Source organism: Chrysochloris asiatica, unplaced genomic scaffold (genome assembly GCF_000296735.1).
Source record: "Chrysochloris asiatica unplaced genomic scaffold, ChrAsi1.0 scaffold00019, whole genome shotgun sequence".
Taxonomy (NCBI): domain Eukaryota; kingdom Metazoa; phylum Chordata; class Mammalia; order Afrosoricida; family Chrysochloridae; genus Chrysochloris; species Chrysochloris asiatica.
The window spans coordinates 18,928,622-18,944,150 of NW_006408537.1; the positions used below are offsets into that span (position 1 = coordinate 18,928,622).

At 37.5% G+C, this 15,529-nt stretch overlaps 1 pseudogene; it reads right to left on the minus strand.

The window, feature by feature from the left end:
• Positions 1 to 13,347: 13,347 nt before the first annotated feature.
• LOC102827214 lies at positions 13,348 to 14,137 on the minus strand (annotated as a pseudogene).
• Between the last annotated feature and the right edge of the window lie 1,392 nt (positions 14,138 to 15,529).

Genomic DNA, 15,529 nt, shown 5'->3' on the forward strand with positions numbered 1-15,529 from the left:
TTATTTTCAGCAAGCAAGGTTGTGTCATCTGCATATTGCAGGCTGCTAATGAGTCTTCCTCCAATCCTAATGTCACATTTTTCTTCATAGAACCCAGCCTCTCAGATTATTTGCTCAGCATACAGGTTGAATAAGTATGGTGAAAGAATACAACCTTGTCACACACCTTTATTAATTTTAAATCACTCAGTATTCCCATGTTCCATTCGAACAACTGCCTCTTAGTCCATGTACAGATTCCTCATGAGCACAATTAAGTGTTCTGGAATACTCATACTTCGCAATGTTGTCCATAGCTTATCATGATCCACACATTCGAAAGACTTGTGTAGTCAATAAAGCACAGGTAAACATCTTTCTGATATTCTCTGCTTTTCAGCCAAAATCCATTGGACATCAGCAATGATATCCCTCATTCCACAACCTCGTCAGAATCCTGCTTGACCCACTGGAAGCTCTCTGTAAATGTATGCTAGCTTCTGCATTACCTTTAGTAAACCTTTACTCACATGGGATATCAAAAAGATTGTCAAATTATTTCTGCAATCTGTTGGGTCACCTCTCTTTGGAATAGGCACAAATATGGATCTCTTCCAATCAGTTGGCCAGATAGTTGTCTTCCAAATTTCTTGGCAGAAATGACTGAGTGCCTCCTGTGCTGCCTCATTTTCTTGAAAGATTTCAATTTGCATTCCATACATTCCTGGTTCCTTGTTCTTTACAAATTCCTTCAATGCACCTTGGACTTCCTCCTTTAGGATCATTGACTCTTGATCATATACTATCTCTTTAAATTGTTGAACATTAACCATTTCCTTTTGGTACAGTGACTCTGTGTATTCCTTCCATTTTTTCTTGAAATTTTCTGTTCAGATCTTGGACCTCCTCATTTCTTCCATTTGTTTTAGCATCTCTACACTGGAGAGCAAGTTTCAGTGTATCTTCTGACATCCATTTTGACCTTTTCCTTCTTTCTTGTCTTTAATGACTTCTTGCTTTCTTCATGTATGATTTTCTTGATGTCATCCCACAACTCTACTGGTCTTTGGTCTTTAGTGTTTAATGTATCAAATCTGTTCTTCAGATGATCTCTAAATTCAGGTGGGATATATTCAAGGTTATATTTTAGCTCTTGTGGACTTGTTTTCATTTTCTTCAGTAGATTGAAGCAAAATGAAGTGTTTGTCAACTTCAAAATTTTCTCCAATATTATGATATATTTATTGGTCCATTGGTGAGGGTTTTTGCTTTCTTTACATTGCAGTTCAATCCATACTGAAAGCTGTGATCTTTGATCTTCAGTATTTTAAGTCCTTTTCATTTTCACCAAGCATGGTTGTATCATTTCCATATTGCACGTGTTGATGAATTTTCCTCCAATACTGATGTCATATTCTTTTCGTAAATCTAGCTTCTCAATTATTTTCACAGCCTGTAGATTTAATAAATATGGTGAAATAATACAGCACTAGCTCACAACTTTCCTGATTTTAAACCATTCAGTGTTCCATGTTCTGTTCAACCAATTGCGTCTTGGCCCATGTATAATTTTCCCATGAGTACAACAAAGTGTTCTGGTCTACTCATTCTTCTCAATGTGATCCATAGCTTGCCATGATCAAAGAGTGTAATGCATAGTGAATAAAACAGATGTAAACAACTTTCTGGTAGTCTCTGCTATCAATCAAGATCCATCTGATGTTATTAGTGATATCCCTCCTTTCAAGTCCTTTTCTGAATGCAAGTTGAACCTCTGGCAGTTCCCTGTCAATATACTGTTGCAGCCATTTTTGAATTATCTTTAGCAACATTTTACTTACATATGATATTAATAATACTGTTTGATGAATTCTGCATTCTTTTTGGTCACCTCTTTTTGGAATGGGCAGAAATATGGACCTCTTCCAATCAGTGGCCAGCCCCCAGTGCTGCATCTGTTTGTTGAATGATTTCAATTTGTATTCTATTATAGGAGCCTTGTTCTTTACCAGTGACTTCAGTGCACTTTGAGCTTCTTCCTTCAGTACCAATAGCTCTTGTTCATGTGCTACATCTTGAAATGGTTGAACAGAGACCAATTATTTTTTGGTACAGTGACTATATTTCTTCCATATTCTTTTGATGCTTTCTGTACCATTCAATATTTTGTCCATGGAATCCTGCAGTATTTCAAGTCGAGGCTTGATGTTTTACTTCAGTTCTTTCAGCTTGATAAGTACTGAGAGTGTTCTTCCCTTTTGGTTTTCTAACTCCAGGTCTTTGCACATTGCATTATAATATGTGGCTTTGTCTTCTTGAGTTGCCCCTGGAAATTTTTGTTCGTTTCCTCCATTAGCTTTTGCATCTCTGCAATGGAAAGCAAGTTTCAGAGTCTCTTCTGACATCCATTTTTACCTTTCCTTTCTTTCTTGTCTTTGATCTTTTGCTTTCTTCCTGTATGATGTTTTGATGTCATCTCAAAATTCTTCTGGTTTTTAGTCATTAATGTCCAATGCATCAAATCTATTCTTGAAAAGATCTCTAAATTCAGGTGGGATATGTTCAAGGTCATATTATGGCTTTCCTGGACTTGGCTTAATTTTCTTCTGTTTCATCTGAAGTTGCCTATGAGCAATTAATTGTCTGTTCCACAGTCTGACCTTGACATTATTTTGGCTAATGATATGGAGCTTTTCCACCATCTCTTTATGTATATGTAGTTAATTTGATTTCTGTGTATTCAATCTAATGAGGTTCATGTGTTGTTTAAAAGGGTATTTGCAGTGAAGATCTCATTGGTCTCGAAGTTTTGTACTATACTATTTTTCTACAAGAGAAGATTTTCTAGAATAGAGACAAAAGGCCTTAATAAAATCAGATGTTGAGTCTATTCAAAATTGAGCTTCAGTCTTTGTGAAGCCTTCTCAATTTCCAGTTTACCATGGTTTAGACATACACAAAATAGAGTAAATCTCCATGCTGAAATGTTTCATGCACTCTGTTTTGGTATTTTGAAATATTTATCGTAAGTATATTGTTAAAGAAATTAGTAATTATTTCAGGGCTTGCTCACCTGATAATCTTATGTCAGCATCAAAAAGCTGGTATGTTTCTTTTACTCCTGAAGCCTACCACATATTTCATAGAAATGAAAAATTGTTTAATAAATTATTAAATAGCATGTATTCAATATGATAACACATGCATTCAATTAATTTCTTAATCAATTGAGGTAAATCAAGAAAATACCTCAAATAAAGTTTGGAAACAAGAAAGGGTATAAATCTGAACAGCTTTGTTTATCTTTGCAGATACAACATAGTTTTGTATAGATCCTTGGTCTCAAAGACTTCTCTGATTGTTTACAAATTGTTCTCTATTTGTAAACAATACCAAGTTCCAGAACTCACTACCACAGGAGAAATACTCTGTGGCAAAAGGATCACAACTGCCAGTGTTGTTTTTCTTAAGTGCTGTGGAGTCAGTTCGGACTCACAGTGACCCTTACAGGGTTTCCAAGGAGTGGCTAGTAGCTATGGTTAGCAGTCTAGCACTGATCCTACAACTCCACACCAGGACTCTCATGTGTCCGTTAAAAAGCATTACACATATAATTTGATGTGTCTTATCAATTAAAAATGTAGTCCTTCCTCTCTGCATCTCATGCTCATTGAAATGTCTATAGGTGGTATCTAAATCAATATTCTGTCAGCCATCCTACAGTACTCTGATTTCTCTGTCAGCAATTCAACATCATAAGAAATCACTCATTTTATGTCAGTCCCTAGACAGTTCACCATTTCCTGGTTCCTTCTCAGAGATCAATATCTTAATTTGGAAGCACCTGTAACTTTAAAATAAAACTATATAACACATCTGCATAGGTTACGTTCAGGTTTTCCTCTGTGTTACCTTGTAGAAGTAGTAGAAGCACATTTTAGAATGAAAAACACCTGTTAGTCACCTTCTTAACCAATGCAGCTGAGCTGCTTAGTCAAGGGTAAAAAGGCTTCTAGTACTCTGACAGCAATTATTCTGGCCCATGCTGACAGAACAGCATGAAGCAAAGGCAAGTTAGGTTCTTCAGACTCACTTGAGCTTCTAACAGGGTCCCCAGGGGAGAGTGCTTAGACTTGCTGATGTGCATATAAGGTACATCAACTGAAATCTCTACCAAACAATGGAGAGATCCAGAATGATCATTTCCTACTCTAAACCTAGCTGTAATTGACTAAGCTTATTTTATATTTCACACATAAAAACACATTTTAAAAATTCTTGCTGAAAATGCTTATCAATAAGTCAAATTTATATTCTGGGTTCAATATTTTGTTGTTGTTGCTGTTGTTATTATTAAGTACTGTCAAGTCAGCTCTGACTCCTAGCAACCTTGTATAGGGTTTCTGAGGAACAGCTGGTGAGTTTCAACTGCCAATCTTGTGGTTCAAACGGACCTTAAGGTTCAGTGCTTTACCCTGCAGTGCCGCATCAGGACTCCAGGCTTAATGGTGAAACAGTAAAATCCAATTTGTTCTTCCATTTGGAAAGAATTGGTTGTCATGATAAAATAATGGTTATAAAGTGTTTTTACAGCATAGCATTTTTTTCATATGTTTACTGTTGTAATCTAATACTACTAACATGATTTCTATGCATTTTTTATTATAAATTAATGGATCAGGGCACAAAGTTACTATATTTATAATGCACAAATATAATTCCTCTTCCAACTAATATCCAAATCTCTTTGATGTTAGTGTCTCTGATAAAGGTATCTCCATTTTCTCCTGAATTCATTCACTTATCCATTCAGCAAAGTCTTAAAGTACATGATGTCATAATTCAAAAACAAGCAGAATATAAGACCTGTTCTGTAATCTACTGGACTAAATCGATTGTTCAATTCACACCTATTTTCTTGATAGCTATATGCTGGTCAGGAGCTCCCTCCACCCCCTCTAGGCCCCGTTTTGATCTCCGCTGATTTCTCAGTGGTTAAAATGCTCAGCTACACTCCAAAAGGTGACAAACTGTAGCAGTCTTTGCTATGTCCCATGAGGTCATTTTGAGTCAGAATCAACTCCAATGTGGTGAGTTGACTCAATGTTGGAGAAAGGTGAGGCTTTCTGCTACCACAAAGAGATATAGCCTTGGAATCTCTATATAGGATTGCTGTGAGTAGGAACAGATTAGACAACATTTAACAACGATCACTTACTTTGAAAAGTTTATATAATCACCTACTTTGAGAAATATTGGACTGTCTCCTTAACTGTTAATCCCTAATATCTTCTAAAATGTTTGGAAACCAATTGAAGGCACTCTTCTAAACAGTGGGTGCTATATTACATAAATAACCTTTCAAACTAAGTTACATATATATATATATATATATATATATATATAAATTAGCAAAGTCTATGTACAAATGTTTCCATGCCTTATGAAATCAGTGTGCACCCACTTGACTTTTAGTAGTCAGTGCTTTCATTTCATTTTCTGAGACTTTCTATGGTGTTAAAGCAAGTTTTATTTTACCCAGTAGCCTGGGAAGCATTGTGGGCTATAAGTTAGTTGGACTTCTAATTTCAGGTTCAGCAGTTTGAATCCACCAGCCCCTCTGCCAGAAAAAGATGACATTTTCTACTTCCATAAATATTTACAGCCTCAGAAATCCTATACAGGGTAACTATGTTGCAGATGGAAATTCTGATAATTAAGGCTGAAGTTCAGTCCTCATCTAGTATTTGGCATGAACTGTTATTTACATATCACAGTTCCCTTGCCCCTTGTTAATTGTTTCTCCAATTGTTAAGTGCCATTGAGTTGGTTCCAACTCATAACCACCCTGTATAGCGTTTCCGAAGGAGTGGCTGATGAGCTTGAACTGCTGACCTCGTGGTTCAAACCAATTTTGCAGTCTAGTGCTTATCCTACAGTGCCACACTAGGACTTCACCTTGCCCAGTAATGCCATATAGCTCTGAGGCAGATTTTTCCCAGTGGAGTTAAGCTTGAGCAGCCTTCAGGGTAACTGGCTTGGTAATGGAATTACACCAGTTTCTTTTCTTTTCTCATTTTCCATACTCTGATTGTCTTATCCCTCATCTCTCAGGTAAACCACATTACTTAAATCTTTGTATCATGACTTATTACCTGGGGGAAACCAAGGTAAGAAATTAAAATTATTGTTTTTGTTTGTTTTGTTTAGTTTTGCTTCTTGTTTAGCAAAGGACCTAAAATGTAGAACTTGAGTAAATTAAAAGCTGGAATGTTTTAGAAAAGTTAAAAAATTATTCAGCATCTCAGGAACGCAAATTACCACAGCTTAAACATTTAGTGTTTCACTTAATGAAAGAAAGAAATGGCATTAACTATTTCTAGCTGTAATATTGAAATAGCAACAATAACCACTTATAACTGTGTCATATAATGATGCATATTCAAGTCTTTCTAAATAAGAAAAGTCAAATGTCAATCATTTGACATAGATTGTCTTCGTGGCATTCCTTGTTCTTCCGTCAAAAAGGAGTGATAGTGTTTTATCCTTCTTATAGAAAGAAATGATGGAATAAAACAATTTCTATTTTTCAATTTTCAAAAATTAAATCTTGAGCTCAATTTTTCTGATTGCTGTCATAAAAGGTGCTGAAATGAATGAAAGGTCATAATAAAGGCTGAGGTAATACTTATTTTCTGACTGAAGATTTATGCATTATAATGTGTGGAATCTATTTAACTTAGTGGCAAAAACTAATATAGGATTTTGAAAACTGTCTTACTGTGGCAAATACAATTCCTTGGTAAAATTATGTGTGCATTTAAGTTTCATAAGTTTCAAGTTAAAGAATAATAGTAAGACGAAGAAACAATTTCTATTCCTTTATCCTGCATTTAACAGAAAAAGAAGTTGAAGTTAGTCAATTAAAAGAAATTTCCGTAAGTCACACAGCATTGCTATTCTTCAAAATAGTAAAGATGTACTGAATTTATCTTAATTCTAACATCCAACCCATTTGTAGTTTTCTCAGTTCCATTACTGTCAGCTTCCTCTTTTGTGACTCCCTCAATTTTCCTTCTTTTCCCTGGTATCTTTTGTCTAACTCTCTCTCAAGGCTTTTTGCTACATGAATGCCGCAAATTTCAGCTATTTACTATGATAAAAACAAAACCAAAACCTTTTTCTGCTAATGCTTCCTGAATTCATTTATTCTGCTCTTTCTCCCTCTCTTTCTTAGACACACACACATAACCACACACTTTTCTCCACGGCTTTTGTTATAAGACTTCTTATTTAAACTCTTACAAGTTAAAATCTGATCCATCTATCTATCTATCTATCTATCTATCTATCTAGCTATCTATCTATCTATCTATCTATCTATCTATCTATCTTGTTGTTCTTCTTATGTGCCATCAATTTAAATCTGACTCATAGTGATCCTGTAATGGGTTTCTGAGGAGCAGCTGGTGGATCTGAATTACCAACTTTGTGGCTCACATTCCAGTGTCTTCCTACAATGTGACACCAGGAGATACAAGTAAATCCCTAAATTTCAACATCCTATACCAACATAAATTTTCTTCAAGCTCTTTGCAATTTTTCCACTAATATCTAATGTTGTTGTTGTTAGGTGTTATTGAGTCAGTTCTGAATCATAGTAACCCAATGTACAACAGAATGAACCAGTTCCCATGTCTGTACTTTCCCCACAATTGTTGATATGTTAAAACCCATTGTTGCAGCCCCTATACCATTCCATCTCTTTGGAGTCTTCCACTTTTCCACTGAAATTCTACTTTACCAAACATGATGTCTTTTTCCAGGGATTTGTCCTTCCTGATAATATGTCCAAAGAACATGAGATGAAGTCTCAACATTCTTGTTTGTAAGGATCATTCTGACTGTACTTCCTCCAAGTCAGATTTGTTTTTTCTTCTGGGAGCTCATGGTACTTTCAATATTCTTCATCAATATCAATATCAAAGGGCATGAGTTTTTCTCAGTCTTCCATAGTCATTGTTCAGCTTTCACCTGCTTATGAGGCAATTGAATATCCATGGATTGGGTCTGTGATACTTTAGTTCTCAAAGTGACATCTTGGCTCTTTAGAAAATTTAAAGAGGTTGTTTACAGAAGATTTGCCTAATGCAATATGTCATTTGATTTCTTGACTACTGTGTCCATGAGTGTTGATCAATTTTCAAGTAAAATGAAATCTTTGACAACTTCAGTATTTTCTCCATTTATCATGATATTGTCTATTGGTCCACTTGCATAGATTTGTGTTGTTTTAAAACTGAATTGTGATCCATACTAAAGGTTGTATTTCTTGATCTTCAACCTTAAGTCCTTCATGTCCTCATTACTGTAAGCAGCAAAAGGTTGATTCATAGGCATATCACAGACTGTTAATGAGCCTCCCTCTGATCCTTATCTCACACTCTTCTTCATATAGTCCAGCTTCTCAGATCATTTGCTCAGCATACAGATTGAATAGTTATTGTCAACATTCTGACTCATAACAAGCCTGTACAGGGTTTCCAAGGAGCGACTGGTAAGTTTGACCCACTGACCTTGTGGTTCAAATTGACCTTGCGGCCCAGTGTTTTATCCCGACGCACCACACTAGGACTCCACAGATTGAGTAAGTATGGTGAAAGGATATACCCCTCACACAAAAATGGTTTTAAAATATTCAGTAGCCTCTAGTTCTGTTCAAATGAATGCCTCTTGGTCTATGTACAGGTTCCTTATTAGCACAGTTCTGGAAGTCCCATTCTTTGTAATATTATTCATAGTTTGTTATGATCCACACAGCCAAATGCCTTTGAATAGTCAATAAAATATAGGTAAACATCTTTCTGATTATTGTCTGCTTTCAGTCAAGAGCCATGTAAAGTCAGCAATGATATCCCTTGTTTCACATCCTTATCTGAATCTGGCTAGAATTTCTAGCTTGTGTACTTCTGCAACATTTTTGGATTATCTTCAGCAAAATTTTACTTTCATGTGATGTTAATATTGTTTGATAATTTCTACATTCTGTTTGTTCACCTTTCTTTAGAATGGACACAGATATGAATCCCATCCAGTCAGTTGTTCAGGTAGCTGTCTTCCAAATTTCTTGGCATAGACTAGTGAGTGCTGTTAGTACTACATAAGTTTGTTGAAACATTTCAATTGGTATAATAAAGTTAACAGAGGATTTATTGAAGCAACAAGAGAAACTTTAAAATGGAAACTAATGAGATTCCAACAAGTTAGACCAAACAAATTAAAAGGTTCAATTTATTGTTTATAAAGACAAAACCACAAATAAACTGGTACAGCTAAAATTATTTTGATTGGTTGCCCTTCGCAGGGCAACTAGACAGGTAGACTATGGAAAACAGGATGTTGGCCTGTATCAGAGTAGAGTTTAATCTCAGAAAGTCTAATTCTAAGTATGTGGTTGAAAATGTTCAGCCACCAACTGTTTATGGGTGTGGCTATGTCTTGAAACAAAGGACAAAAATAGTCTATCAGTATTTCTAAGTTTGCAAAGCCTCCAATCTTGTATAAGTCCAAATGAGTCACTATTGCTTCTCTTACAAAAGCATATTTTGGCTTCATTACATTATCATTCCCTCCTTTTGGTTAAGAATTTTCTTAGAAATTCATTGGTCACTATTATTCTGTATGTATTTGTGCTTTGACATATGTAGGGTTTTAACTTAAGGGAAAGCTGGTATCACATGATCCACAAAGAATAACTCATCTTCTGCCAGGACTGTGAGTTGTCAATTGGGTGACTGCTTGTCTTTCACACCATTAAGATACTAGATTGTACCAGATGAATGACAAGGTTCATATGTCAGATGGATAGCTGGGAACCACCAGAGGTGTCATGTTATGAGCTGTAGAGGGTTGACTGGGAGTGAAGCTGAATTAAAAAGGGGAAGAGTTGTCTTAAGTAGAGAGCAAGGGAATGTAAAAGGGTCTTAATGATTTCTTCAATGTACATAGTACATTCCTTATGAGGAGGATAAACTTTCAGATACAAAGCCAGATGATATCAAAAAGGAAACAGTAAAAAGATAAGTAACCAGTATAGGTTTTATAAAACAACTGATCCAAGATTTGATACTGTTGGGTTGTGGTTTTTAGGTGCCTTAGAGTCAGGTCTGACACATAGCAATGTTATGAATAGCAGCACAAAACATTGCCCAGTCCAGCACTATCCTCACAATATTTTTTAAACTTGAGACCACTGCAGCTGCCACTGTACCAATCCATTTCATTGGAGGTCTTCCTCTTTTTCACTGACTCTCCACTTTATCAAGTATGATGTCCTTTTCCAGGAACTAGTCTCTTCTGATAACATGTCTGAAGTATTAGAGGCAAAGTCTTGTCATCCTGGCTTCTAAGAGCATTCTGGCTGCACTTCTTTCAGCAGACATTTGTTTGTTATTCTGTTGAACCATGGTATTTTCAATATTCATCTCTAACGCCATAATTCAAATGCAACAATTCATCTATGATCTTCCTTATTCACTGTCCAGCTTTTAAATGCATATGAAGCTGTTAAAATATTATGCCTTTGGTTAAGCACAACTTAGTCCTCAAACTGATATGTTTGTTCTTGGAAACTTTAAACAGAGAAACTGCTGAAAATGTCAAACCAGTCATTAGGACTGCAAGTACCTTCTATTTGAAACCAGGTAAACTTCTGTCTAATTTTCTTTATGCCCTGCTCTACCTATCTAGTATTATTAATCTGGTTGCAACAACAAGAGGTATTAGTGATGACATATATGCCACCTTGCTTCACCTATAGAAAGCTGATTGTAGTTCTGTTATCAAGAAATTTAGCTAATGACTTAGTTATCTAATAATGTTATAGCAGAAATCCCACAAGTGGATGGCTTTAACAACCAGAAATTGATTATCTCAGTTTTTGTTGTTAAGTACTGCTGAGTCAGTACTCATAATGACCTTGTTTATGGTTTCTAAAGAATGGCTGTTGGGTTTGAACCACAGGTTTTGTGATTAGAAGTTCAGTGTTTTTCCTACAGCACCACACCAGGATTCTCCTCATAGTTTATAAGTCTAGAAGTCCAAATTCAAAGTTTTGGCTGAAGCCAAAGACTTTCTCTATGTCTGCTCTAAGGAAAGGTTCTTGTCTCATTTCAGCATTTGTGAGTCCTATAGTCCTTGGAGATTTCCATATCTTGTTATAAAGCTTTCCCTGGAACTAAGAGCTTCGCAGTGCAGTTATCTCAGATCCAAAAGACACATTTCATTCCTAAATAGTCTTTCTTGGTGGTAGTGGTAGTAGGAATACTGAGTAATTCTTTTATAGCTCAACAAAGATTGACTCAAATACAACCTAACCCCATAGATTGCACCTGACCTCATTAACATCATAGAAGTGAGAATTTAAAACACATAGGGCAATTAAATCAGATGACTGCTGACCACATTAAATCACATGAAGGGGATTATTGCATCATATTAGATTTCATGATGGAAGTGATAACTATGTCTTAACTGCTAAACCACTAAGACTCTTAGGCAAGTTCACTTGACACAAAACTTTTAACTATCAGAGCTAGCAACATCAAAAACAGGGGTTGGTGCCTGATTTGTCTCATTGCAAGAATGCGGTTGGAACAGGCTGACTGTTATCCATAGCAAAAAAATCAAAATTGTGTACAGTATCTAAGTTTGCAAAGCCTGAACAAGAGGAACGTTTTACAGAAATCTTGTATGTGAGTTAAAATTGAGTCATTCTTGCTTCTCTTAAGGAACCCAGAGTAGTAGATCAGTAGTCCACTTTGGCTTATTCCCTTTTTAACCATAAACAATATGTTGAAATTTCTTTCCTTCTTTAGTTATATTTTTCTGCAATTCCTCCACTTCTCTTTTCCCGTTCATTAGTTCGAATCTTAACACATGGTGCTTAAGTGATATTTCAAATTTTGGTTCCAAATACAAGTTTATCTAATCACATGTAGATGGGAGCCTTGGTTTAGAGGCACCTAAAGAGCACTTTAGCATAGTGGTTACAAATCGGGCTGCTAACCTCAAGGTCAGCAGTTTGAAACTACCAGTGGTTCCACAGGAGAAAGAGGAGGCTTTCTGTTTCCGTAAAGATTTACAGCCTCGGAAACCCTGTGCAGGGTCACTATGAGTTGGAACCGACTCCATGGTACTTAACAGCAACAAAGAGCACTACCATCAGATTTCTCTCTAATCTATAGGCAAAACAGCTCAATAGTACCTAACAACTAATGTTAGTGTTACCTCGGCCACTATACAGTGACAAAAGGGTCACTGGATAGTTTCAATTTCTATTGTATGATGAAGGATTCCTGCCGTGGTACTGTAGAATCAGTACTAGACTGAGAATCACAAGATACACAGTTCAAACCCACCAGCTGCTCCTTGGAAAGCCTATAAAGGTTTGCTATGAGTCTGAACCTATTTGATAGCACTTAACAACAGCAAATTGTATGGTTAAAGATATGGAATATAATTAAAATAAGAACATGGAGCATGGTTTAGAACATTCTCAGGGAATATGGGTATAAACAATACTGATTTAATAAAGGGTAACTTTTCCTATTTACCATTTTATACATAAGGAGTGACAAAGGCCCAATACTCAGCTGTCTTTTGGAGTTAATTATTAAAAAGTGTGACTGAGAATCAGAAATATCTCCAATATCCTTTACATACATATTTACATTTGTAATATAATTTTAGAAACTCCTTATACAGTAAAAATTCTCAACAACATCTGTCCCTATTACCTGATTTAAAAAAAAAATAATTTTAGTATAGTCCTTTAAAAAATAGATCTTGTTTCTAAAACCCCTTAACAACATCATAACTTTAAAAAAAGTAATTTAATATAAATGTAACTTAATAAACCGAAATACATATGCAATGACCTGCAGTAATAAAATCACTTAATAATCCTGGAAAATCACTCATGATCCTTGGAGAAGGGTAGAACATTGTGTGTGTTTGGTTCTTGTAATATGGGTCCAACATGGAGTGCCCTGAAGTCAGCCTGAACTCGGGTTCTTTCTCCCTCCCCAGATCCACAGTAAGAACTTCCTTTTTTTTTTTTTTTTCCAACTCTGAGCAAATATTTTAATTAAACTTTAAGTGGGGGTAGAAAAAGTGCACTTTGGAAAGCATACAGAAAAAGGTAGTTGACGTTGAACCACTTACAAGACGGAACCTTAGGGAGTTTAACAAAAATGCACCTTCGGTTGGCCTATGCTTTTGTAAATTCCTCATTTAACTTCCTGTCCCAGTGCCCACGGAATGACAGCTGCCGCGAGAGGTGTGGAGTTTGAGGGAGACTCCGGAGCATCAGAGGGTTCGGGGATTGTACTCTGGCAGTTTCTTGACCCTTTCCTTGTCGGTGTCTCCTTCATCTCTCTCATCACCAGGGAATGCGAGTAGCCCATGGTAACCTGCTCTGTGTAAATAAATACCTTCCAATGTCTTCACCTCTTGGGCTGCAGTTGAAGACTTGGGCTTGTGGTCCCCGTATCCCAGTTCCCCAAAGTTCGGATATGGGCCCCAGCTGAAGGTGCTCTCGTCCGCGGCCACAATAATGCTGCTCTTCCCAGAAGTCAAGCTCCGGATTTTCCAGCCGCAGAGGTCCTGCACTGCTGTAGGTCACATGTTGGACTCTTGCGAGGTGATGGTGGCCCCCCAGAAAAACAGACCACCCACTTCACTGATGGCGAAGGAGAAGGTGTAACCAGCATAGATCTAGGGCACCCCATGCCCTGGGATATAGAACAACTTCACCAGGCGAGGCACCATCTCGTCCTTTTGCTCTTCGTGGCCTAGCCAACCACAGCCGCAGAACCAGAGTGTGGTTAGCTCCACAGGCCACGTCTCGAACAACCACATTTGGGACTAGCAAAATCTGTCCGTCTTTTGTCTTCTCAATGAAGATGGGCACTCACGGGGGCACCAGCTCACAGTCGTACTCTATGTGCTGCGCCCGAGCAATGAACTTGCCATCAGAGTTGTGTCCCAGCTGACCATATTCAGGGCACCCAAAAGAATAGAGGTTTCCTTTGCAGTCCATTATCATACTGAATTCAGCCTCACAGGCCATTTTGGTAATTGGCTGCCCATTGTACATCTGGCACAGACTTTAAATCAGCAGTAAGGGAAGATCCATCCAGTCCAATTCACAAAGTTGTATGTAAGCCTAAAGGTAGTTGCTCTAACAATAAATGGAGAATTCACAAGTCTGAATTATGCAGTACTGTTATAACAGAAGTACCACCAATGGATAGTTTTCATGAACAAATTTATTCTTTCACAGATTAGGAAGGTATTTCAAATTCAGAGTACCAACTTGTTGCGGACCTTGTAAGACTGGTCAGAGGTTCGAGGCCCTATAGGCCCGAGTGTAACAAATGAGGCCACTGGCAGTTAATGGCAAATTGCTTTCATCTTAATATTATTACATGTATTAATTTAATACACGGAGTTCTTGGTAATCCACAGATAAATGTGATATTTTCCTAAAGCTAAGACTAAAGGTTGCAAGGTCAAGCCTTTCTCCAAAAGGATTAACTAAAAATATCTTAGCTACTTCTTGGTTCTTTGTTCTATAGACAAAGAACCCATCCTCCCTAATCCCTTTTCCAGGTGCAGCCCATTCACCTGGGCATCTCCTGCAGAACTCTCACCTTCCCCCAACTGACCTCAGGGGCTATAGATATGTTAATTGGGCCTGAGAATCCAAGTTGCTGGCCTGGGATTCGAACCAGCGAAGTATGATGTAAAGTTACCTGAATGTTTGGAAAAGTACTGATGTTAGCTGTACCTTGCCTAAGTCCCTCCCAGCTTGGTGTGAAACTCCTCCCCTAAATAAAGCAGAGGCCCGGCCCTCCCCAGGTGTGAATTACTGGTTGGAAGGCATGGAGTAAAGATAGCAGTGCATTACTGGTTGGAAGGCATGGAGTAAAGATTGCAGGGCAGTGAGTCGCTGCCTGCAGAGGCCATGATGCCTGTAGTCCCAAGCCTGCCCACCACTGATGTATCCACCCTGGCTTTGGGGTGCCTCATTGTCTCCCTCCTTCTGTTTGTCTGTTTGTCTGTGTATCCCTATCGCCGCTGGATCTCCCCTCCTCGTGAACCAAACACTCGTGAACAACACAACTATGTTGAGGGCAAACCCCGACACCAACTCTACAGGAAGACTGTGTCTATAGGCTCTGACAAAATGTCCTAGCTTTCAGCATTAGTAGTTGCAGTATTCCTTGGAGATCTCCACATTTTGGCATCAGTCTTCCCCTGAATTTCAGAACTTCAAAGGGCAGTGACACCAAGTCCAAAGGAGGAACTCCATTCCTGGATCTTCTTTCTTGGTGGTAGTGGGGTTCACTGATCTCTGCTCATATCTCTCCATTTTTATCTCTTGAAAGTGAAACGTATTGGAAGACATATCCCAGGAAATTCTCCTTACACTTCATCAGGGGTATTGATGTGATTAAAGGTGTTGCATCCCACTCCTGTTGGTTGA